We start from the raw sequence: 25,592 nt of genomic DNA on the forward strand, positions 1-25,592 counted from the left end.
GGGGGCTGACAGAACGCTCTTTAGTAACTCCATACAGTTGTGTTCATGTAGTCACTAACAGAACCATCACTTCTCTAACATTTCTTTAACACCTGCTCTTTGGACAGGAGCCTTTTCCTTTAGCGTGAGCTCCTTTAGCGTGAGCTCCTTTAGCGTTAGCTCCTTTAGCGTGAGCTCCTTTAGCGTTAGCTCCTTTAGCGTGAGCTCCTTTAGCGTTAGCTCCTTTAGCGTTAGCTCCTTTAGCGTTAGCTCCTCTCCCAGTCTCACCAGTAGTTAGCTTTCTTTCTCCAGTTAGCCTGCTAGCATTCATCTACGGCTTCACAACGCCCGCCCAGCGCCATCTGTGATTGGCCGACACAAAGTCGTTACGTCACGTGGGTGATGCTTGACTACGTCTGTGCTCTTGGTTTATAAACCAACACGTTTGTTTGATATGTCTGGAGTCTGATATTATGGGTTATCGTTATATTTCCGCGGGTTCCTCTACTTTTCCTAGAAAACCGTTTCCTGACCTGAGCTGCTCCGTGTCGGTCCGCTACCGGCTACACAGCCGCTGATTGGCTGCTTCCACCGGACAGACCAACGCCATCCCGGAACTGACGGACCGTACCATTACTGTCTACGGAGGGGGGTTACCGTACATTAAAGACGTTATGGCGTGGTCTCCAACACCAGTGAGTTACACAGTGTTCACTGCAACGTCTGTTCACATGATTTCCCGACATTAAGCCAGTACTGATGTCATACCGGCACAGGGAGGTGGGACATTCATTACTGTATGCAGAGCATCACCCCCCCGCCGCATATCGATGACGGTTTGACCCAAAATGGCTGGAAAGAAACAGAAATGAGGATCATCGCTTTCAGCAGGTTTTCACGAAGATGAGCTGGTCTGTGGTCTGAAGGCTCTCCCGCACCCCACCGGGCATCCAGGTGAGACGTGTTACCGTCACCCCCCCGCTGCTACCGGACACAATGAACGCAGGTGAGGTTTGACCGGAGCGTCTCCGTGCAGCAGCCTGGAGCTGTGATTGGTCAGAATCTACAGTCCGAATCACACCTGAACATAAAGACAGCGAGGGTTTCACTGTGTGTGTGTGTGTGTGTGTGTGTGTGTGTGTGTGTGTGTGTGTGTGTGTGTGTGTGTGTGTGTGTGTGTGTGTGTGTGTGTGTGTGTGAGTGTGAGTGAAGGCAGTGCCGAGCAGGCCTGAGGCTCAACCTGCAGCTGTGATCTGTGGACAGACACACTACAGTGTTACTGTCAGACACACAACAGTGTTACAGTCAGACACACAACAGTGTTACAGTCAGACACACAACAGTGTTACTGTCAGACACACAACAGTGTTACAGTCAGACACACAACAGTGTTACAGTCAGACACACAACAGTGTTACTGTCACACAACAGTGTTACAGTCAGACACACAACAGTGTTACAGTCAGACACGCAACAGTGTTACTGTCACACACACAACAGTGTTACTGTCACACACACACAACAGTGTTACTGTCAGACACAACAGTGTTACTGTCACACAACAGTGTTACTGTCAGACCCACAATAGTGTTACTGTCACACAACAGTGTTACTGTCAGACACACAACACTGTTACTGTCACACAACAGTGTTACTGTCAGACCCACAACAGTGTTACAGTCAGACACACAACAGTGTTACTGTCACACAACAGTGTTACTGTCAGACACACAACAGTGTTGCTGTCACACAACAGTGTTACTGTCAGACCCACAACAGTGTTACAGTCAGACACACAACAGTGTTACTGTCACACAACAGTGTTACAGTCAGACACACAACAGTGTTACAATCAGACACACAACAGTGTTACTGTCACACACACAACAGTGTTACTGTCACACACACACAACAGTGTTACTGTCAGACCCACAACAGTGTTACAGTCAGACACACAACAGTGTTACTGTCACACAACAGTGTTACAGTCAGACACACAACAGTGTTACTGTCACACAACAGTGTTACTGTCAGACCCACAACAGTGTTACAGTCAGACACACAACAGTGTTACTGTCACACAACAGTGTTACAGTCAGACACACAACAGTGTTACAGTCAGACACACTACAGTGTTACTGTCAGACACACAACAGTGTTACAGTCAGACACACAACAGTGTTACAGTCAGACACACAACAGTGTTACTGTCAGACACACAACAGTGTTACAGTCAGACACACAACAGTGTTACTGTCACACAACAGTGTTACAGTCAGACACACAACAGTGTTACAGTCAGACACGCAACAGTGTTACTGTCACACACACAACAGTGTTACTGTCACACACACACAACAGTGTTACTGTCAGACACAACAGTGTTACTGTCACACAACAGTGTTACTGTCAGACACACAACACTGTTACTGTCACACAACAGTGTTACTGTCAGACCCACAACAGTGTTACAGTCAGACACACAACAGTGTTACTGTCACACAACAGTGTTACTGTCAGACACACAACAGTGTTACTGTCACACAACAGTGTTACTGTCAGACCCACAACAGTGTTACAGTCAGACACACAACAATGTTACTGTCACACAACAGTGTTACAGTCAGACACACAACAGTGTTACAATCAGACACACAACAGTGTTACTGTCACACACACAACAGTGTTACTGTCACACACACACAACAGTGTTACTGTCAGACACACAACAGTGTTACAGTCAGACACACAACAGTGTTACTGTCACACAACAGTGTTACAGTCAGACACACAACAGTGTTACTGTCACACAACAGTGTTACTGTCAGACCCACAACAGTGTTACAGTCAGACACACAACAGTGTTACTGTCACACAACAGTGTTACAGTCAGACACACAACAGTGTTACTGTCAGACAAACAACAGTGTTACAGTCAGACACACAACAGTGTTACTGTCAGACAAACAACAGTGTTACAGTCAGACACACAACAGTGTTACAGTCAGACACACTACAGTGTTACTGTCAGACACACAACAGTGTTACACACACAACAGTGTTACACACACAACAGTGGTACACACACAACAGTGCTAGAGACACAACAGTGTTGCAGTCAGACACACAACAGCGTTACTGTCACACACACAACAATGTGTTACAGTCACACACAACAGTGTTACCGTCAGACACACAACAGTGTTACACACACAACAGTGTTACACACACAACAGTGTTACACACACAACAGTGGTACACACACAACAGTGGTACACACACAACAGTGTTACCGTCAGACACACAACAGCGTTACTGCCAGACACACAGCAGTGTTGCAGTCAGACACACAACAGTGCAAGACACACAACAGTGTTACAGTCAGACACACAACAGTGTTAGTCAGACACACTACAGTGTTACTGTCAGGAACACAACAGCGTTACTGCCAGACACACAACAGCTTTACAGTCAGACACACAACAGTGTTACTGTCAGACACACAACAGTGTTACTGTCAGACACACAACAGTGTTACTGTCAGACACACAACAGCGTTACTGCCAGACACACAACAGTGTTACAGTCAGCAGTGGTGTCTCGTGTGTGTGTGTGCTGACTGACGTGTCACATACTGGATATCGGAGGTCTGGACGGTTGTGGTTCTGTTCTCTGGCTTTAGCTGTGACTCTAGTGAACATCCTCTGCTGGCTCTAGTTAACATCCTCTGCTAACACCACTAGTGAACATCCACTGCTGGCTCTAGTGAACATCCTCTGCTAACACCACTAGTGAACATCCACTGCTGGCTCTAGTGAACATCCTCTGATGGCTCTAGTGAACATCCTCTGCTAACACCACTAGTGAACATCCACTGCTGGCTCTAGTGAACATCCTCTGCTGGCTCTAGTGAACATCCTCTGCTGGCTCTAGTTAACATCCTCTGCTGGCTCTAGTTAACATCCTCTGCTGGCTCTAGTGAACATCCTCTGCTAACACCACTAGTGAAAATCCTCTGCTGGCTCTAGTGAACATCCTCTGCAGGCTCTAGTGAACATTCTCTGCTGGCTCTAGTGAAGATCCTCTGCTAACACTACTAGTGAACATCCTCTGCTAACGCCACTAGTGAACATCATCTGCTGGCTCTAGTGAACATCCTCTGCTGGCTCTAGTGAACATTCTCTGCTGGCTCTAGTGAACATCCTCTGCTAACACTACTAGTGAACATCCTCTGCTAACGCCACTAGTGAACATCATCTGCTGGCTCTAGTGAACATCCTCTGCTGGCTCTAGTGAACATCCTCTGCTGGCTCTTGTGAACATCCCCTGCTAACACCACTAGTGAACATCCACTGCTGGCTCTAGTGAACATCCTCTGCTAACACCACTAGTGAACATCCACTGCTGGCTCTAGTGAACATCCTCTGATGGCTCTAGTGAACATCTTCTGCTAACACCACTAGTGAACATCCACTGCTGGCTCTAGTGAACATCCTCTGCTAACACCACTAGTGAACATTCTCTGCTGGCTCTAATGAACATCCTCTGCTAACACCACTAGTGAACATCCTCTGCTGGCTCTAGTGAACATCCTCTGCTAACACTACTAGTGAACATCCTCTGCTGGCTCTAGTGAACATCCTCTGCAGGCTCTAGTGAACATTCTCTGCTGGCTCTAGTGAACATCCTCTGCTAACACTACTAGTGAACATCATCTGCTAACGCCACTAGTGAACATCATCTGCTGGCTCTAGTGAACATCCTCTGCTGGCTCTTGTGAACATCCCCTGCTAACACCACTAGTGAACATCCACTGCTGGCTCTAGTGAACACCCTCTGATGGCTCTAGTGAACATCCTCTGCTAACACCACTAGTGAACATCCTCTGATGGCTCTAGTGAACATCCTCTGCTAACACCACTAGTGAACATCCACTGCTGGCTCTAGTGAACATCCTCTGCTGGCTCTAGTGAACATTTTCTGCTGGCTCTAGTGAACATCCTCTGCTAACACCACTAGTGAACATCCTCTGCTGGCTCTAGTTAACATCCTCTGCTGGCTCTAGTTAACATCCTCTGCTAACACCACTAGTGAACATTCTCTGCTGGCTCTAGTGAACATCCTCTGCTGGCTCTAGTTAACATCCTCTGCTGGCTCTAGTTAACATCCTCTGCTGGCTCTAGTTAACATCCTCTGCTAACACCACTAGTGAACATTCTCTGCTGGCTCTAGTGAACATCCTCTGCTAACACCACTAGTGAACATCCTCTGCTGGCTCTAGTGAACATCCTCTGCTAACACCACTAGTGAACATTCTCTGCTGGCTCTAGTGAACATCCTCTGCTAACACCACTAGTGAACATTCTCTGCTGGCTCTAGTGAACATCCTCTGCTGGCTCTAGTTAACATCCTCTGCTGGCTCTAGTGAACATCCTCTGCTAACACTACTAGTGAACATCCTCTGCTAACGCCACTAGTGAACATCATCTGCTGGCTCTAGTGAACATCCTCTGCTGGCTCTAGTGAACATCCTCTGCTGGCTCTTGTGAACATCCCCTGCTAACACCACTAGTGAACATCCACTGATGGCTCTAGTGAACATCCTCTGCTAACACCACTAGTGAACATCCACTGCTGGCTCTAGTGAACATCCTCTGCTAACACCACTAGTGAACATCCACTGCTGGCTCTAGTGAACATCCACTGCTGGCTCTAGTGAACATCCTCTGCTAACACCACTAGTGAACATCCTCTGCTAACACCACTAGTGAACATCCACTGCTGGCTCTAGTGAACATCCACTGCTGGCTCTAGTGAACATCCTCTGCTGGCTCTAGTGAACATCTTATGCTGGCTCTAGTGAACATCCTCTGCTAACACCACTAGTGAACATCCTCTGCTAACACCACTAGTGTTAACAACAGCTCAGCTCAAGCCGCGCAGACGCTCTAGACTTTAATTCAGTTATCAACCTGCTGCACAAGTAGAGGCTGAATTTAGATTTTAACAGAGTAAACACACAAACCCATTAAGTTTAAAGTAACCAAATCTTCTTTCACCATTTCAGAAGTAATTCACAGCTCAGCTGATGTAGATGAGGTCAGGCTTTGGTGATCGGACATGAAATGCTATTGGAGGTGTATTTATACAACACTGTCAGATGATTCACCGGGACTGGGTGTAAAAACTAGACATGACCTGGTCAAGACCTTCATTTTTTCTTGTTGTTAGGGGTCGCCACAGCATCTCGTCTTTTTAGATTAGCGTTCATATTTGTTTGGCAAAGTTTTTAATGCTGGATACCCTTCTTGCCACAACCATCTGAATTTACCCAGGTTTGGGACCGGCCCACCGTTGGCTCTGGGTTGTGCCCCCCGTAGGGCTGCAGATGCACTCTTTTCATGGTGGTGTAGTCCAAATGTTGATGAGGTTGTGTTGTTTTTATGTATTGTTTTTCTGCTGGGTGGTGCATTGGGTAGAGGTTGGGTAGTTTTGCCTCATAGCAAGAAGGTCCTGAGTTCTAACACCAACCTGTGTGGAGCTGACATGTTCTCTTCCTGTCTGCGTGGGCTTCCCAACTTCCTTTCACCACAGCAAACATGTAACACAGGTCGATTAGTGACTCTAGGAACACCCGTAGAATGCTGGCTGTCTTTCTGTGATAAGGTGGCGATGTTAGGGCGTACCCGGCCTCATGCCCCAGGTTAGGCAGGATAGGCTCCAGCCCAACGGCGAACACACTCACAACGTAACCACTTGACGTGTGCTTATCAAGGAGACACATTATGATCGTTTGAATCATAGCATAACAATGACAGTGACCTCTGTTCTTAGAGAGTCACATGCATTGATGCATATAATGTCATATGAATGCTTTTTAGGAGCGGTTTTGTAAAGCAGATGACAATGAATTTATTGACAGTATAAACTGTTTTGTTATTGATTGATCATTTTTGGATAATTTTCCAGATTTACTTATCACAGGTTCCTTAATTTAAACATTTGTATGTCATTTATACAAATTAGGACTCTTCATTTTAAAGTGTAAGTCAAGAATTTGGACATTGGACATTTTAAACTTGACTTTGGTTCTGGATGGAAAATAATGGTAAGCTTAATGACAATAATCATTTATTGTAGCCCCTATTGTGAGTTACAGCTTGTTAATGTGGACAGTGAGCGCTGCTAAGAGATCAGAACTCAGGGACAGCTACCAGCTTAAGTTCACGTATCAGTATCAGGATAAAGAACCTATCGGAGAGCACTCCACAAATACCTCAAGAACAGTTTGTGATGCATGTAGGAAAATAAATTCTATTTCTGTATTTCCTAAAATATTTCTTGCACTTCTCCACAGGGAGATCAAAAGTCAGAGTCATGCGCTGGCTTGTTGCCACCATCTAATGTGGCTGTGGCTACTGAAGCTCTGATGTAGACACAGTGATCATATTATAGCTTCTGTTACTGTCAGCTGGAGACAGGCGATGGTCCCTGAGGTGAGATTCAGCTCACACACCTGTAAGAGGCAGTCACATTTGTTTCCACTGGTGGGTTTTAGGGTAACTATTGACAGATTGCTGACATTTTGTAAACTCAGGCTAATGTTACACTGTAGAATTTCTTCTCCAATCTAAAACAATGGTGACCAGTGGCTCCGTACTGCGACTTGCTGTGCAGTCTGCTGTTCTAGATGGACAGATTATGGAGAACTGATTGTGGGAAATAAACATTTGAAGGCAGTCCTCAAGATACGAACATTCGACTTACGAGCATTGGTAGATACGAACAATTGCGCCCCACCATATCTGCCTACTGCAGTTCCCCTTCCTGCCACAACCCCCTTCGAGCAGCACCGCTGCGTTCATGCAGCTCCAACACTCGTCTCCCCTCTTGTTGTTTGTTGTTGTCTCTGTTAGCATCTCAGAGCGTCAGGCTTCCTACCTTGGATACTTTACTGGTTATCATAATAAAGCAAAGACTAGTGAAGATAGTGGTAGTGGTGACCATCTCTCTGATGACAACTCTGGCTCTGACCACAATAACTCCTCCTCTTCCTCTTCCTCTTCCTCCACTCATGCTTCATACCGATACCTCAACCTACGTCATTAATTGTTTCAAGGAGACACAACGTGAAGTCAAACAACGACACGTTGAATCAACTTTCACTAAATTTATGAGTACAATTTGTTGATGTTTGCCATATGTTGCAAACACTTTAATTGTAAATGAAATGTAAAACAAAGTCTTTTTAAGGGTATGAAACAAATACAGGAACATTTTTTAAATTTACCAATACATAAATTCAATTTGGTGGTTTACATCACAAATGTAGATGTCTGTTCATCTCAATGTCAACAGTGACTCTGGTTGTTGGATGCCCTTAAAATACTGGTGCAGAGTTCCTTGAAGTTTTTTCTTCTTCTCCTCAAGGATTAAATTATAAGGAACAAAAGTTTACCGTGAACTGATCTGAATCCAAAGCAATCATGTGAATCACGAGTGATGCTTAACAGTAGATATTGGAACTATGCGTACATATTGCAAGGTGTTATTAGATGTTTTTATTCTTATTTAAAATGTTATTATGTGATTTTAATGTTTTTCTTGTGATTTTAAGAATCCAACATTTGTGTCAGACAGACGAAAAGTTGAGAGAAATGACGTAAACTTAATTATTATTTTTCCGTGTATTGTTTTTTTGAAAGTGGGCATACACTTAACTCAAAATGACCTGTACCTGTATTTTATTTTATTATGTGTTGTTTTTTCATCCTGTAATTGTTTCTGCTGAGTCTTAGGAAATAGTACTTTCTTATTTAGAGTAGTAATGACATTTAAATGACCTCAGATGGTGATTATAAGTCGAAATTTAGTAACGACTTATGATCAACTCAGCTTATGAACAACCTCTCCGAACCAATTGTGTTTGTATGTTGAGGACTACCTGTACTTTTTGCTACCACAAGCAGATACACTAAGGTAGTACAAGTGGGTTTACAGACCTGTGATGCAGTCAGATCCTGTATTATTAGTAAGGACTTGTTTGGTTAAATTATGATATATCCAGTTGATGTGTAGGTCCTGCATTTTAAACCTTATCAGATTAATTTCAGACGATACCAGGACATGTCTACAACGAGGTTCCCAATACAAAAATGATGCTCTGTTTCGTCTGAGCAGTGGGGGTTCAGTACTTTTCTCAAGGAGTCTGTTTTTTGTGTCTCTGACAGCATTCGCTGTGACTCTTATAAATAAAAAACAAGAACCAATGCAGTCAGAGACTGCAACATCCCGCGACACCCCTGAATTGAAAATTTAACCCTGATCTACTTACATAGGTCAAAGATAAAAGCTAGTGCTCTGACCTACTGTCATTGATCAAAGCACTAGCTTTGGTCTGCAACGGTTGTGAAGATATTTGGTGGACAAACGAACAGGCTAACGGACGAACACTGACAATACATCACCGCTTTGAAGCAGGATGGAACTAGCTGGAGCTTTGGCGTAAAAGTCTTTCACTGTTGCACCTCCTCTTTGGAGCTCATATACACTCAACAAAAATATAAACGCAACACTTTTGTTTTTGCTCCCATTTTTCATGAGATGGACTTAAAGATCTATAATTCATTCCAGATACACTATATTACTATTGCTCACAAACGTTGTTCACAAATCTGTCTAAATGTGTGATAGTGAGCACTTCTGCTTTGCTGAGATAATCCATCCCACCTCACAGGTGTGCCACGTCAAGATGCTGATCTGACATCATGGTTAGTGCACAGGTGTACCTTATTCTGCCCACAATAAAAGTCCACCCTGAAATGTGCAGGTTTGTCTCACAGCAAAATGCCACAGATGCCACAAGCATTGAGGGAGCGTGCAGTTGGCATGCTGACAGCAGGAATGTCAACCAGATCTGTTGTTTATGCATTGAATGTTCATTTCTCCACCGTCAGCCGTCTCCAAAGACGTTTCAGAGAATATGGCTGTACATCCAACCAGCCTCACAACCGCAGACCACGTGTAACCACACCAGCCCAGGACCTCCACATCCAGCAGGTTCACCTCCAAGGTCGCCTGAGACCAGCCACTCAGACAGCTGCTGAAACAATTGGTTTGCATAACCAAACAATTTCTGCACAAACTGTCAGAAACCGTCTCAGGGAAGCTCAACTGCATGCTGGTCGTCCTCATCGGGGTCTTAACCTGACTCCAGATCGTCGCCGTAACAGACTTGAGTGGGCAAATGCTCACATTCGATGGCGTCTGGCACGTTAGAGAGGTGTTCTCTTCATGGATGAATCTGGGTTTACATTGTTCAGGGCAGATGGCACACAGCGTGTGTGGCGTCGTGTGGGTGAGTGCTTTGCTGATGTCAGTGTTGTGGATGGAGTGGCCCATGGTGGTGGTGGGGTTATGGTATGGGCAGGCGTCTGTTATGGACGAAGAACACAGGTGCATTTCATTGATGGAATTCTGAATGCACAGAGATACAGTGATGAGATCCTGAGGCCCATTGTTGTTCCATACATCCATGAACATCACCTCATGTTCCAGCAAGATGATGCCGTCCCCATGTTGAAGGATCTGTACACAATTCTTGGAAGCTGAAAATGTCCCAGTTCTTGCATGGCCAGCATACTCATCGGACACGTCACCCATTGAGCTTGCGCTAGCCATTCGCCACGTCGCCATAGGCGAAGTAAATTCCAGATTGGCTACAACATCTTTAGACTGTGTAGCCACAGTGGCGTTCTTATTTTTACGGAAAAAAGGCTAAAACGTAAAACTTTTTCGCCCGCTAGCGCCTCTATTTCCACTAGCGCCGCTCGCTAGCGCCGCTATTTCCGCATACCGACGGAAATAACCGAAGTGCCCCGAACGCTCCCGATAATTAAATATGCACTCGGGTCATGACCTCCTCTCGTCCAGTGAAAAACAAAAAGATTCTTTTTTTACAAGCTAAACCCCTGAATTGGTGTATGACAAGGAGAGGACCATCGATCAAAAGAATCCAGTGTTTTCTAGTAGAGTTTGTGTTGAAGTGCTCATTAATAAACAAATGGTGAATGCTGAGGGGGGGGAGGGTGGAGACAGACCGATCAGAAGGTTGATGAAAGATATTATCAATACTTGTTTGTAGTCTTAGACTTTTGTTCCCTCTGACCAGCAGGAATAACCAGCGATGATGTAAATGTGTTTTCACCTCACTTGATGTTTTATATGCCTTTTTAAATTGAAATGAAAAATCATGTTATTGAATTAAAAAAGTAAAATAAACTAAACTAAACTATGTCATACCAATGGTGTTGGTGGTGGTCAAAGTTAAATTGTCTTCTAGTCTCAGTAAAACTAACAGTAAACACTGAGTAATATTTAGTCTGACTGTATCTTCACAGAGTGAATTAAGTTTTCAATGGTTGAATCTCTCATTCATTCCTGCATAAAGTAGGACAGAAATAAAGAGAGTTCAGCTTCAACTGTTGGCTTTAGTGGATTTTTGTAGGTAAACTGAACAGAAGATGTTGCCTGCAGAATGCAGGAAAACATTTTCTAAAAAATAGGCCCCCCATACCCGCCTGTGGGGGCGTATTCCCCCTACCCCCCCCCCCATGCGACAAGCATTGGTTGTCAGCGTGCTGCGCCGCTGTCTTGGACACAGAATGTGGCTTTTTGTTACTCAATTCTTTTACAAGGAGCCACGGTGGCTTAGTCACACGACTTCCTAGTGCAAGCCCAGACCCATTGAGCATGCTTGGGATGTGTTGACCGGCGTATACGACAGCGTGTACCAGTTCCCACTAATATCCAGCAACTTCGTACAGCCATTGGAGAGGAGTGGACCAACATTCCACAGGGCACAACTGACAATCTGATAAACTCTGTGTGAAGAAGATGTGTTGCACTGCATGAGGCAAATGGTGGTCACACCAGATTCTGATTGTTTCTGAGTCCCCAGACCCCCAATAAAACAAAAAAACAAACAAAAAACTACACGTTTCAGGGTGGCCTTTTATTGTGGGCAGTATCAGATACAATTGTGCACTAATCATGATGTCAGATCAGCATCTTGACGTGGCACACCTGTGAGGTGGGGTGGATTGTCTCAGCAAAGCAGAAGTGCTCACTATCACACATTTAGACAGATTTGTGAACAATGTTTGAGAGAAATGGTAATATAGTGTATCTGGAATGAATTATAGATCTTTAAGTCCATCTCATGAAAAATGGGAGCAAAAGCAAAAGTGTTGCATTTATATTTTTGTTGAGTGTATTATGCTGATGATGGACAACAGATCAAATCAGCACACATTTTGTACCACTTCAACATTCCCAACAAAACTCCATATAGTGGCTCATCCTTCATCCTTTATACTTAATCATAATCATAATAGGTAATACATTGGATTTAAGTCTCCACCCTGAGCCGTATCAGTCAGGACCTCACTGTGACTGGGTGTCTGCTGCTGTTCATTGCCGAGTTACGGACTAAATAATAAATCAATTATTTGAGTAATAAAACAGTAAGTTAATCAATATAAAATATATACAAATGTTTTTACCATTGTTGTCAGGTGATGAAATGTCAACGGTAAATGTCTAATAATTGGGCTGAACTGACCCTTTGGGCTGTCAGTGCTATAAAATGGCTCAACTGGCTGCTTGGTGTTGGTCTTGGGAGACCTGGTGCAGGTTAGAGCAGACTGGCCTACAGTCCATCCATGGAAGGGGTCACCGCATAGACCGAGAGACAAATCTGTTCATTAGAACAGGAAAATATGAAACAGGCACGATGTGGACAACTTAGTACAGACGCTTCTGTCTTACAACTGTTGAGTCACCAATATGAATATTTGACAAACTCCTGATGTGACTCCACAGAAAGTTTGAATGTTGTTGTGCCCACCTGAAGCTCTGATGGGATTCAGTGTCACTGTGATGCCACGTGTGGACACTAGTGAGACACCTGCGGGAGTCTGAGCTCTGCTGTTCAGAGTGCACCTAGCACACCTTAGGAGTCACAGGGTGCTATTTTGTAATTTAAAATGTTCTTGGCTCAACAGAAGCATCTTAATGCCAGACACATTCCTCTGTGTTTAGGGCTGTGTGACGTAGAAACGGGTAATGAAGCTACGTCACACCTAAATGACCTCTATAAAATTGCAAAGCAAAGACAAGATAATTTAAGGACAAAATTATTGTTTTTCTAATGAAGTGTTCCTGTATAATAACATTTTAAATAGATTTTTTTTTGTGTCTGCACAGAAATTGCAAGCTTGTGTTTGTGGCTGTTGGACCTCAAAAGGAGAGAGGGCCGACCTGCCTACCTCCATGTCGTTTTAATTGAAGATCGCTGACTTTAAGTATTAGCTGGGATATATGACACAGCCAGTTCTTAAGCTAATCTCATTCACATAAATCAGCGTTACCTACGGCTCAAGTGCATCTACTAAATTACGTTGCATTTCCATTTATTGTTGATTTCGGAGCAGCACTCAGGAAAGTGGTTGGCGTACACATTTTCTGGAGTCTTGTTTTGCAGACTCAGAGTCGCTCAGTCCGCTACAGATGAGTCAGTGTGACGAATACCCTCCCCTCTTACACACACACACACACACGTACACATGCACACACACACACACACATACGCACACACACGCACACGCACACACACACGCACACACACACACACACACACACACACACACACACACACAGTATGACAGCAGCTACCTCTTATCTCGTAGCTCTCCTTGGGGAACGTCTGGCGCGCTAAGGTTGATCACATACCATGATTGTGAAGGACGAGTTACACCATGAGATGTCATTTATCACCAGCATATGAGTGAAGGGTCAACATGTAAACCTGGCATCCAGTGTAAACATGCCAGCGTGACGGTAGAGTTTACTTTGGCTGGTAGGCAGTCCTGGTGTGGTTTCACATGTGGCTGGATGAGGAGGGTGGAAGGACGCAGAGGAAACTTAGATAGTTGTATAACATTTCCGCTCAATCGTAACCAAGATCGTGTTACCATAGCACTCACAGCAGTTTTTTTTTCAGGTGCCAGTTATAGCCAGACTTTGAAGCAGCAGTCTAAATAGTAGGTAATGACAGAAAAAGGGAAGATTGCTCCCAAATCTTCTTGAAATGTTGCATTAGTGGCTTGATAGTGCAGCCAAGTGTTCATCCAGGTCTGCAGAAAGTGATTGTGTTTTCATGAGCTGAATTTGGCTCTGAGGCTTGGCCTACTTTTTCAATAATAGCATTTCTACATTATGATGGGAGTATAGTCTGCACAATACAGAATTAAAAGGCAGCCTTCCTCTAAAAATGAGTAAGTGGACCAATTCAGCAGTGGATTCATTGAGGGAGAAAACTTCAGCTTCTAAAAATCCACCCAGATAATCCATCAGCCTATTCAGTCTAATTGAATAAAACCATTGATGTTGTCTTGAATTCTAAACAGCTGATATGTATCCTGTCTGTTAAGTGCTGCCCAAAGACGTGATGAGTAGAGTGTTGAAGAACAAGGAAAGTGCATCTCCAGTCTGAATAATGAATGGTGACCATATTGTGGATGGAAAGGAGAGGATGTGGTTGTTATATTCTGGTGAACATTTCTTTCTCTGCTAAATTGTTGGTCTTGCTGGACTTTGGTTTCCAAGTTAATGAAAATTACATGTGCTGACTTTTAAAAGATGTGTATGCTGTAGGCGGCTAAGGTGTATTATTATATTAAGCTGCTCCTTAGAGCATTAACGTGTTCCAGGCTGTGTTCCACTTCTAGTCTGAGTGTGTGGAACAGCAGCGTTTGACCTGTATAGAAACTGCTATGGTAACTGACTGGTAGTGATCTGACCTGTCATCTTACTAAAGTGTAATAACATATTTATGAAACATCAGCAGTTTTGAGTCAGACTGTTTTTAAATAGAGTTCAGACTCCTGGTAGAATACATGTGCTTGTTGCCCATGAGCGAGACCTTCACCAGCAGCAGCCATCAACAGAAGAGACTTCATGCGTGTGGTGTGAAACACGCTTTGTATTCATTACAAACATGGCTTGGTGGCTTAGCTCTGCTAAGTTATTGTGGGGCGCTTCTATTTTTATAGAGGGGTTTTTTTGTGTGACGGGGTATTTCCTTAAATGTCTCTGGTCTCTATGGGGCTGTTGGTATAGAGGTAACACAATCATCCTGTCGTCACACGTTTGGTTGTTGAAGTGTCCTCGTCTAGATGAAGCCCACTGTGTGCTTACTAATCTGTCCTGATGAGCCTGTGCCATCACCAAATTAATATTTGACTTGTGTCATAAAACACTTAATAATTACAGCCCATTTGCTATTTAACTGGATAGTAAAATAAAGCTGCATCCAAATAAAGGTCTGTTTACTGTATAATCATATAAAGTAGAACATAAAGATATGATATGATAAATATATATGATAGAGAGAGATGTGATAAAGATATACCATGCACGATGGCGCCGCGGATGGACGCCTCGGCACGGAGCTCTCTCTTGTTCTACTTTATTTTGTGTTTTTTGTCGACCTTCGCGTCTTTTTCTGAGTGCTATCCCATCACCTACTCCTCTGAGGAACTGCTGGCCATCAGACAGTTCTTACCCGGTAATTTTATTCCGCAGTTTGCGTCAGATCCGAGCAGTTTTGCGGAGATCTTGATCGGCGGAGCTGCGGCCCTTTATGGGCTGCGGCCACGCAGACGTCGGGGTAAGAGAGCTGGCGTGCTGGTGAGACTCCGCCAGCAGGGATTCAGGACCCCGCTGCCATCAATACATCTGGCTAACCTCCGCTCACTACCCAATAAACTGGACGAGCTGCACCTCCTCTGCGGGAAAAATATGGACTTTGCACGTTCCGCTGCCCTGTGTTTCACTGAAACTTGGCTCAGTGAATCGATCCCTGACGGCGCTCTGCATCTGCCGGACTTCCAACTTCACAGAGCGGACCGCGTCAAGGAGCGGTCGGGGAAAACCAAGGGTGGTGGAATATGTTTCTACATCAACGAAGGTTGGTGTAAGGATGTCACAGTGCTCAGCAGGTTCTGTGGACCGAACATTGAGACATTCTGCATCAACTGCAAGCCCTTTTATTCCCCGCGGGAGTTCTCCTCTTTCGTGTTCGTCGGTGTTTACATTCCACCGCAAGCTAATGTGGATGCTGCACTCCATACATTAGCGGAAAAAATCACGGACATTGAAAGGAAACACCCGGACTCATTTTTAATCATCCTGGGGGACTTCAACAGAGCGAAACTAAACAACGAGCTCCCTAAATACAGGCAGCATGTGACCTGTCCGACGAGGGACAACAACACGCTGGATCACTGCTACACGGTAACTAGGGACGCTTATCGCTCGGTCCCCCGCGCAGCTTTGGGAAACTCTGATCACTGCCTCGTCCACCTCATCCCAGCCTACAGGCAGAGACTGAGAACATCTCGGCCTGTGGTGAAAACGGTGAAGAAATGGACCAACGAGGCAAAGCAGGAACTACAGGAATGTTTTGACTGCACCGACTGGAGTGTTTTTCAAGCTGCTACGGACAACCTGGATGATTACACGGACACTGTGACAGCCTACATTAGCTTCTGTGAGGACCTGTGTGTGCCAACCAAGACCTTCCGCACATACAGCAACAACAAGCCATGGTTCACAGCCAAGCTGAGACAACTGCGCTTGGCTAAGGAGGAGGCCTACAGATCTGGGGATAGGGCTCTGTACCGGCAGACCAGGAACACACTGACTAAGGAGATCAGAGTAGCTAAGAGGAGTTACTCTGATAAGCTGAGAGGAAACCTTTCAGCCACCAACCCTTCGTCGGTGTGGAGAGGTCTGCAGGACATCACCGGCTACAGACGCCCGTCCCCCCCTGCTGAGGCCAACAAGAACCTGGCTGACGACCTCAACAGATTCTATTGTAGGTTCGAAAAGGCCTTCACACCCACCACCCCCATTCCACTACCTACAGCCCATATCACACCGCCATTCACACCTCCACTACCCTCAGCAAACACTGTCTGCACCCCACCCCCTTCAAACCCCCTGCCTGCCCCACCTCCAACCCCCCTCCCCTCCACAATCCCATCCCCTTCACACCCCCAGCCCACACCACCCCCAACCCCCCTCAGTGTGACCGTCCAGGAGGTGAGTCAGCAGTTCCACAGACAAAAGATCAGGAAGGCGCCAGGCCCTGATGGTGTCTCCCCCTCCTGCCTCAAGGTCTGTGCGGACCAGCTGGCTCCAGTCTTCACACAGATCTTCAACAGATCCCTCCAACTGTGTGAGGTACCCTCCTGCTTCAAGCGCTCCACCATCATCCCGGTCCCCAAGAAACCCTCCACCACAGGACTAAATGACTTCCGGCCTGTCGCTCTGACATCTGTGGTCATGAAGTCCCTTGAACGCCTCGTGTTGAGCCACCTGAAGGACATCACAGGACCCCTGCTGGACCCCCTGCAGTTTGCCTATCGGGCAAACAGGTCAGTGGATGATGCAGTCAACATGGGACTGCATTTCATCCTGGATCATCTCGACCACCCAGGGACATATGCACGGATCCTGTTCGTTGACTTCAGCTCGGCGTTCAACACCATCATCCCTGAGCTGCTATCCTCCAAACTTCACCAGCTCACAGTCCCCTCTGTCATGTGTCAGTGGATCACCAGCTTCCTGACAGACAGGACACAGCAGGTGAGGCTGGGGGCGATCACCTCAGACACTCAGACAGTCAGCACCGGTGCCCCCCAGGGTTGCGTCCTCTCTCCGCTGCTCTTCTCCATCTACACCAACGACTGCACATCCACGCACCCAGCCGTCAAACTCCTGAAGTTTGCAGATGACACAACTGTCATTGGACTCATCCAGGACGGGGGTGAGTCTGCATACCGACAGGAGGTGAGACAGCTAGTGGACTGGTGTAGTCGTAACAACCTGGAGCTGAACACGCTCAAGACTGTGGAGATGACAGTGGACTTTAGGAAGTCACCCTCCCCTCTGCTCCCCCTCACCATTGCAAACAGCCCTGTGGACTCTGTGGAGAGCTTCAAGTTCCTGGGGACTACTGTTTCCAGGGACCTGAAGTGGTCTCTCCACATCAGCTGCATCCTCAAGAAGGCCCAGCAGAGGATGTACTTTCTCAGGCAGCTAAGGAAGCACGGTCTGCCACAGGAGCTGTTGGTCCTGTTCTACACGGCAGTCATTGAATCGGTTCTGTGTTCCTCCATCACAGTCTGGTTCGGTGCTGCCACCCAAAGGGACAGGACACGACTACAAAGGACAATCAGGTCTGCTGAGAAGTTCACTGGGACCTCCCTGCCCTCCCTCCAAAAGCTGTACTCCTCAAGAATTAGGAGTCGGGCAGGGAAGATCATCTCAGACCCAACACACCCTGGACACCGTCTATTTAAAAGGCTACCCTCTGGGAGGCGCTACAGAGCCCTCCTCTCAAAAACAACCAGGCTTAAAAACAGTTTCTTCCCCGAAGCCATAAGACACTTCAACAATAAATGTTAACTATTTGTCTCCAAATCCCTGCAACATGCACTCAGCACCTGTACATCGTGTCCCCCCCCCCACCTACTGCATTTTGCATCCTACATTTTGTATTTAGTATAGTTATTTATAATATTTAAGTATTTAGAATAGTTAAGTTATGAATGAACAGTTTGAGACACCACCTGCCGGAAACAAATTCCTCGTCTGCTTTTTACAAACGATGGCCAATAAAGCTGATTCTGATTCTGATTCTGATGAGTTTAATCCGTTCTGTCGCTGAACTTGTAATTCAAACATTTCCTTATTTAAAATAATTATTTTAATCCATTCCAGTATTCCACAAAAAAGACCCAAACTTGTTATTAAAAAATTTAAAAACTCACATAAATTATTCAAAAAAACATATTTTTATCTAGCAAAAAGATACTCAGACTCCATCAGAATTAATGCTAAGTTGAATGAACAGATAACGGTTCACTGTTTTGGTGTGGCATTTCTATAAGTATTCACTAGCATACGTTATGAACCCTGAGAACAGTCCATGGGATGTAAACAGTCCATTTTTTAAAGATGACTGCATTAATTACCGAGTTAATTACTTTCCATGTAAACATGAACAAATGTTCACTGAATGAAGGTGTGTTCGTAAGCAGGGCTCCTGTGTTACTGGATTAGCATCCTGTGTTAGCATCCTGTGTTAGCATCCAGGTGATCACATAGGAATGTCAGAGGTTGTCAAATCAGTGTGTGCCATTTAAAAGAATAATTGTACGGTTCATATTTCTTTCTGGCTGAAGCACATAGTCTTGTTACTTGTAAATTCTCTTGGCTCATATCTGGTGCTGTCAGGAAACCTGGAATTACACATTAGTTTGTGTGTCTTATATAAATGTTTGATCAAATAGACACTGGGGGGGGGGTCTGCCCTGGTGTGTGTGTATTGTCTTATTGCGTGTCAGACCGGCTCATGCCTCGTCCTTCCTCTGCCGGCCCTATTGCCCCAGCGGTGGGGTAACAGGAGATGTTTCCTCCTGTTGTTGGGCTGCTGTGTTCTGCTGGTTTGTCTCGTCCCACCCACCATCTCCCCGGCCTCTCCTCCTCCTGGTCATCTGTCTTTACACACATTTGTGCGTCTCCTCTCTGTCCCACAGCTATTTTTTCAGCATCAGGGTTGCTGTAAGTCTCCCAACCTTGGATCAAGTTACCCTGCCATTACTCAGTGGTTCCCCAGTCAGGGTGCGCCATGTCAGGCACAGTGGAGCCTGCCTGCCTCTCCGGACCTGCGGACTAGCATGGTTCAACCACAGACGCCCCTGGTCAGGGGAGGCGCTCCAGTTATGGCACAGACCTGCTGGAAAGTCTTGCAGATGAGCAAACAGGGGAGTTGAGTTAGAGGTAGTTTCAAGGATGTAATTTCACTATTCTAGTACAGCAGTACCTACAGTAGTATCTACGGTAGTACTTCATGATACAAGTTTAATACGTTCCAAGACTGAGCTTGTAAGTCAAACAACATTCCCTATTTAAAATCACGACAATCATTTTAATCCTTTTCTGGCCCGGTGAAAAAGACACAAATAAATAGACACGCAGACTTTACCTGTGTATAATAAATTCTATTTAAGTTCCAAAAACAATGATAAACAATGAAAAGAATCACAAAAGTCAGCACAACACACGAGCTACGTCTTTACTCCACCAACGAGAAAGACATCCGGTCTCACTGATGTTGTATCCATCCACCAACACGTGGTGAAGAAAGAGATGCGGTCTTACTGATGTCGTATCCATCCGCCAACACGTGGTAAAGAACGAGATCCAGTCTCACTGATGTTGTATCCATTCACCAACACCCGGTGAAGAAAGAGATCCGGTCTCACTGATGTCGTACCCATCCGCCAACACGCGGTAAAGAACGAGATGCGGCCTCGTTGATGTCGTACCCATCCGCCAACACGTGGTAAGGAACGAGATGCAGTCTCACTGATGTCGTATCCATCTGCCATCACTTGGTAAAGAACGAGATGCGGTCTCACTGATGTCGTATCCATCTGCCATCACGTGGTAAAGAACGAGATCCGGTCTCACTCATGTATCCATCGACCATCACGTGGTAAAGAATGAGATGCGGTCTCACTGATGTCGTATCCATCCGCCATCACGTGGTAAAGAACGAGATGCGGTCTCACTCACGTATCCATCCACCATCACGTGGTAAAGAACGAGATCCGGTCTCACTCATGTATCCATCCACCATCACGTGGTAAAGAACGAGATCCGGTCTCACTGATGTCGTATCCATCCGCCATCACGTGGTAAAGAACGAGATCCGGTCTCACTGATGTCGTATCCATCCGCCATCACGTGGTGGTGTCCTGAAGCACGACTTGTATCTCAGGTTTTGCCTGTATGACTGAACGAATGACTGGCGTGTTGAGTTTGTAACAGTAACCCTAGAAGGAAACTGCAGCACACAGGCTGCGTACTTTGGCCTTGCTGGTGTTTTCGTCTTTCCAGAGGCATTTTTAGCTCCTCATCCAGCCCAACTCTTACATCACAGGCTTACTGGTGATTAGTGAACCATATAGATTTATGGTTATGTAGTGTTATGAAGAGGAAACACTCCTGTCAAGCCATACACCACTATATTCTTAGACCTGTCAGCGTTTCTACTGGACCCTCTTCCCCCAGTATGTCTTCAGATTCGATGGGGTAGTTCAGTTTACTTAGCCAAAGCATCACACAGCAAAAATATCACGGACTTCTTGATCACCTCAGGATCTGTGAAAGGCAGCATTTGTAAATAAGACAGTCAGGGAGGGTGTACACATGTGTGTCTGGCCCTGCCCTTTGACAGACTGTACAGCACCCCCCTGCTTTACTGCCTGTTGTGCTCCCTAGTGGAGCCATAACTCCCTTCCAGCCGTTGCCAAGCTTTCAACTCCTCTGTAATTCATTTTGGGCTGGCATATGGCTGTTCTGTGTGATGCAAGGTAGCATATCGCACAAAGGAAGTCCCGCTCAGGCTGGCTAATCCTGTCTAATTGAGAGGAGGCAGCGTTGTGGGCCAGTGCCTTGTATGTCGCTCATCTCTGCTTGTTTTACAGTAATGAGACATCTGGGCTGGAGAACTGTGGTGTTTGTAGAAGGAGCAACGGCTTCTCAGCCGAAGGGCCCTGAAGGCTGTCACTGACAAAACAGAGCTGACAAGTCCAGTCTATATGTGGGCATTCTATCTGGCTGCCTTGGCACAGTCTCATCTGCCATGTGAATTTTAGATAAGGTTGGTATTCAAGAAGCATCATTTATGGAATATTTTGGATGGGAGACGAGGACATGCTATATATTTACCCAGCAGAGAGAGTCTTTGACATCAGAGTTTTAGGCCATGCACACCACTGAGACTGAGCTGTTTGTCTGATTGACAACATCGACCTACGAGGATGTAGCCGTTAGTTTTAAGACTGGGTTGACTATGAACAACAGGTCTGTCACTTGCAGCGAATGTATTGCTTTTGTATTTCTGTTCAGCCATGTTTGTCTTTATGGGTTGATTTGAACTCAGGTAAATAGACAGATAGACCAATGGACAGACAGACAGACAGACAGTTTTGAAGCAACACTCAGATCCTTTCGGACATGCTAAGCTGTTGTTCTTCTGCCTCGGAGGTGACCACAGAGATGCTTTGTCCATTCCATCTGATGGGTCTTTCTCTGTTGAAAGTAAAGCATTTCTTACACACGTTCAATCCAGGAAAATATACATTTGCTTCCTGCGAAACTGAGTGGATGTCAGATACTCAACAGGCATGAGGCTTATTGAAAGCTGGTGTAATCCATGATTTGGCGGATTTGGAAGCAGAGATAGCAGTGGTTCATGTACCTGTCATGACTAAATGATTGCTTGTTTCCTGCCAGATGTGGGTGGGTTGTGGGTAATGGCGAGCAGCTGCTTCAGCTGGGCCTCACCTCACCTTTCCTCTGTCAGCTGCTATTCTCTCATTCTTTTCTGAAACCAAGACACCTGTGCACCTGTGCACAAGACCTGCCCGGCCTTTCTCTATATCAGCACAAAGTACAAGACAAATGTTGACCTGCCTTAATGAGTGTCGCCGTCCTGCAGTGAGTTAACAAGAACGTGGAAGCGTCCCTGTTCCTCAGCCCCTCAGAAGTCACGAAGGTCCCGCTCAGTCCTTCTCTGTGGCTCTGTGGTGATCAGCTAGAAGCTGCATCCATCTGCAGAGGGAACCGTGTGCATCACACGGGGAGAGGAGCATGCAGGACGTTTGCTGGGGGTTCCCCTGCTGGAAAACAATTAACATACAACTGTGGAATGCTTTCATGTGATGCAAGTCCAGGAAGGGGGGGCTGGGGCTGGTCTGATCCACTTTTCTCGGCCAGTGGAACTACTGAGACACAAGTCTGTGTGGTTTGCTGACAATTGAGGAAAAACAAGCCAACTTCAGCAAAGGCAGAAAATCAGCTTCACAAATGCTGGATTGGTGCTCTAAAATGGAAAGCAAGGCTCTGGGGGGTTTCCAAGGAGCCCCCGCAGCAATGCAGGGACTTTGGTTAGGGTAAAACTACTCCCAACGAACCCCAGGTAATTAACGAAGTAATTAAGATTAGAATCACAGCTCAGAGAACATTGTCTCTCTTCATACAGGAAATCCTCTCCTTTCAGGAACGGTGAATGAAAGTGTTCAGAGCTCGTCCTGCTCCGTTATCCCCTGAGTGTCACACCAGGGGCATCTGTTGAGAAGAGCAAGCTGATGTTACGCTGAGTTAAAGCCCCTCTCTCCATCAGAAGCACTGCTCATAATGCATTCGCTATACATATTTTAGCTTGAGTGAATTTATTTCAATAAATAATGTCACTCCAAGGACACATTTTGATCTTTCCATGGTGGTCACATGGCCTGTAAACGACACCATATTGTTATCTCCTTCCTCTGGTAGATGAACAAACAGCTGATGAACAGGATAACTGTGTTACCAGGAGTTCATGTAGTTTATGGCTGGGATCAGCTCAGATGTTCTGTACTGGTTGGTGCTGTTATGAAATGAACGTCAGCTGCTGAGCTGATATTTTAGTTCTGTGTCTTTTGAGCTGCGTCTGGTGTATTTTACAGCAGGTAACAGTTGATTTGATTGTCTCAGCGATGCGGATTAGTTCTCATATTCACGGCCTCTAGAGGATAAATCCTAATGATGCTGTGACCTTTCCTGTCTCGCAGATCAAATCTTAATGTTGTCATTTTTATGATGACGTCATTGTTGATTTCCACAAGGGTCGACATCTTTGTAGGGGGATTTATGCTTTTTGCCTGTTAAAATCTCGACATATATGAGTTCTTACTGTATATCAGCCCCTCTGAAATTCAGTTTGCGTACCTGTAGGTGAAATTAAAGGTCCTCAATGTTAGCTTAGCGCTTCGCACAAACAGTGCTGGTGGGACCTGAGCTGTACTTGCTGTGGTGGAATGCTGTGGTTTTCTCGACTTGAAACAATCGTCCCATGAGGAACGTGGACCATGTGACCTGTCACATACTGACATCAACTTGTTAGATGATGTTCGAAGCAGGTTTTCGCGTTAAATTCTGAGATTAATTGTGTGGTTACACAACCATTACAAGTTTTCATACGGGTTTAATAACGTTATAATGTTGTTATTACTCTTATGGCATCACCAGAATGCAGTGGATTTGTAACGACAGAACCTGTCTGGGCCTGCAGGCTGCTGTAGGGCAGCTGGAGCTGATAGGAAACATGGGAAACGTGCGGCAAAGACATGTTTAATGTTGGTAATATTAGAAACATGAAACATCATCAAACAGTTCAATTGTCTTGGGTTCCAGTGTGGAAGGTTGTTTCTAGTGATCGGTAGTCAGACTCAGAGCTCAGGGTGAAAAGTTCTTTATGACACTGTCTACCTTAAAGTTACCTCATGAAGCTACAGCTGAGCAGTCGCTCAGGTTAGTGCAATTCTAAAGGGTTAATATCCAGATTTTTCATCCAGTTAGGGGCTGTCATCTTAGTTCTAAGCAGAGATCTTCAGTGTGGCGGTGGAACCTCCATCCATCCAACAGCGGTCACTTCTCCCTGATTGGAAGACATGTTTCTGTTCTATTCACCTGTATTTACACCTGGACAGTCTTCTGTACAGCTTGTGTTTTTATGTGTAAAATGAATAGTGACCAGTACACAATGCGTCAGTAGTAATCCAGCTGCTCTGCTGTCAGACACCTGGTCACCCCCCCCTACATGACCAGAACACTCCCCGTCAGAGAAAACTGTTTCTCCTTAACATCAGGTTTCATAAATTAGCTTCCTGGCGAATGTCAGTTACAGTCACTTATGTGTGAGTTGACCAATCACGTGTTTTGACAGACTCAGTCACATGATACACGGCAACAGGCCACTTACTCACTTCCTTCATGAAAAGTGTTCTTAGGGTTCACAGCAAAACCCCCGTTTCCTGAGCTGTCTCATCCAATTCCACTGCCCTGCCAGAATATTTCCTCTTTGCTCCCAGCCGGTCTGTGCTGACAGACGGCTTGATTCCGTGGTGAGGACATCGGAGCGGCGTTGGTGTTGGGTCGGAGGCCACTAACTTCTTTAGGAGCCACTCTTGTGCCACATTTGAACTGTGGGCCCTAGAAAGCACACATTCCTGCTATGGACAGTAGTCACCCTGTCAGAACACAGCAGATATTTGTAACCTAACTCAAATCACTTCCTCCTCTCTTCCCGTCAGGCAGGAAGGGGTTACTCTCTCTGCTTCCTGTCTAATCCCAGGGCAGCAGCTCCGTTCTGATTGCTTTCTTCATGTTAAACATTCCCAGGCTCCTATAACCTTCCAGCTTGCCTCCGCCATCCAAGAGCCGTCCCAGGTGAACGAGTGGGCGAACCTCCTGTTTTTAAGGATAGAAGCTCTCACAGGGGGTGAGAGATATGGGGACTGGAGGGGCAGGGAGCGCTGCGATGGGAAAGTATTCTTTCTTCGCATTCCGTTGAGTTGATGTCAGGCTGTGGGAAAGCGTGTTTTCCCATCCACGGTTTGTTTGAGGCGGTGTTTGTGAAAAGAGACCACTTT

General features: G+C 45.6%; 1 protein-coding gene across 4 annotated transcripts in view; it reads left to right on the top strand.

Annotated features, from left to right (window-relative positions):
* Positions 1–821: 821 nt before the first annotated feature.
* The window catches only part of znf438 (zinc finger protein 438), a 62,695-nt gene continuing 37,924 nt past the window's right edge, over positions 822–25,592 (top strand). For 3 of the 4 annotated variants that reach the window (XM_068343570.1, XM_068343571.1, XM_068343575.1), the window contains exon 1: positions 830–985. The gene's annotated coding sequence lies outside the window, so the exon portion shown is untranslated. Of the gene's footprint in view, positions 986–25,592 lie in introns of all 4 variants that reach the window. The other variant, XM_068343572.1, reaches the window with a different exon arrangement.

This window comes from Antennarius striatus, chromosome 20 (assembly GCF_040054535.1).
Source record: "Antennarius striatus isolate MH-2024 chromosome 20, ASM4005453v1, whole genome shotgun sequence".
NCBI lineage: Eukaryota > Metazoa > Chordata > Actinopteri > Lophiiformes > Antennariidae > Antennarius > Antennarius striatus.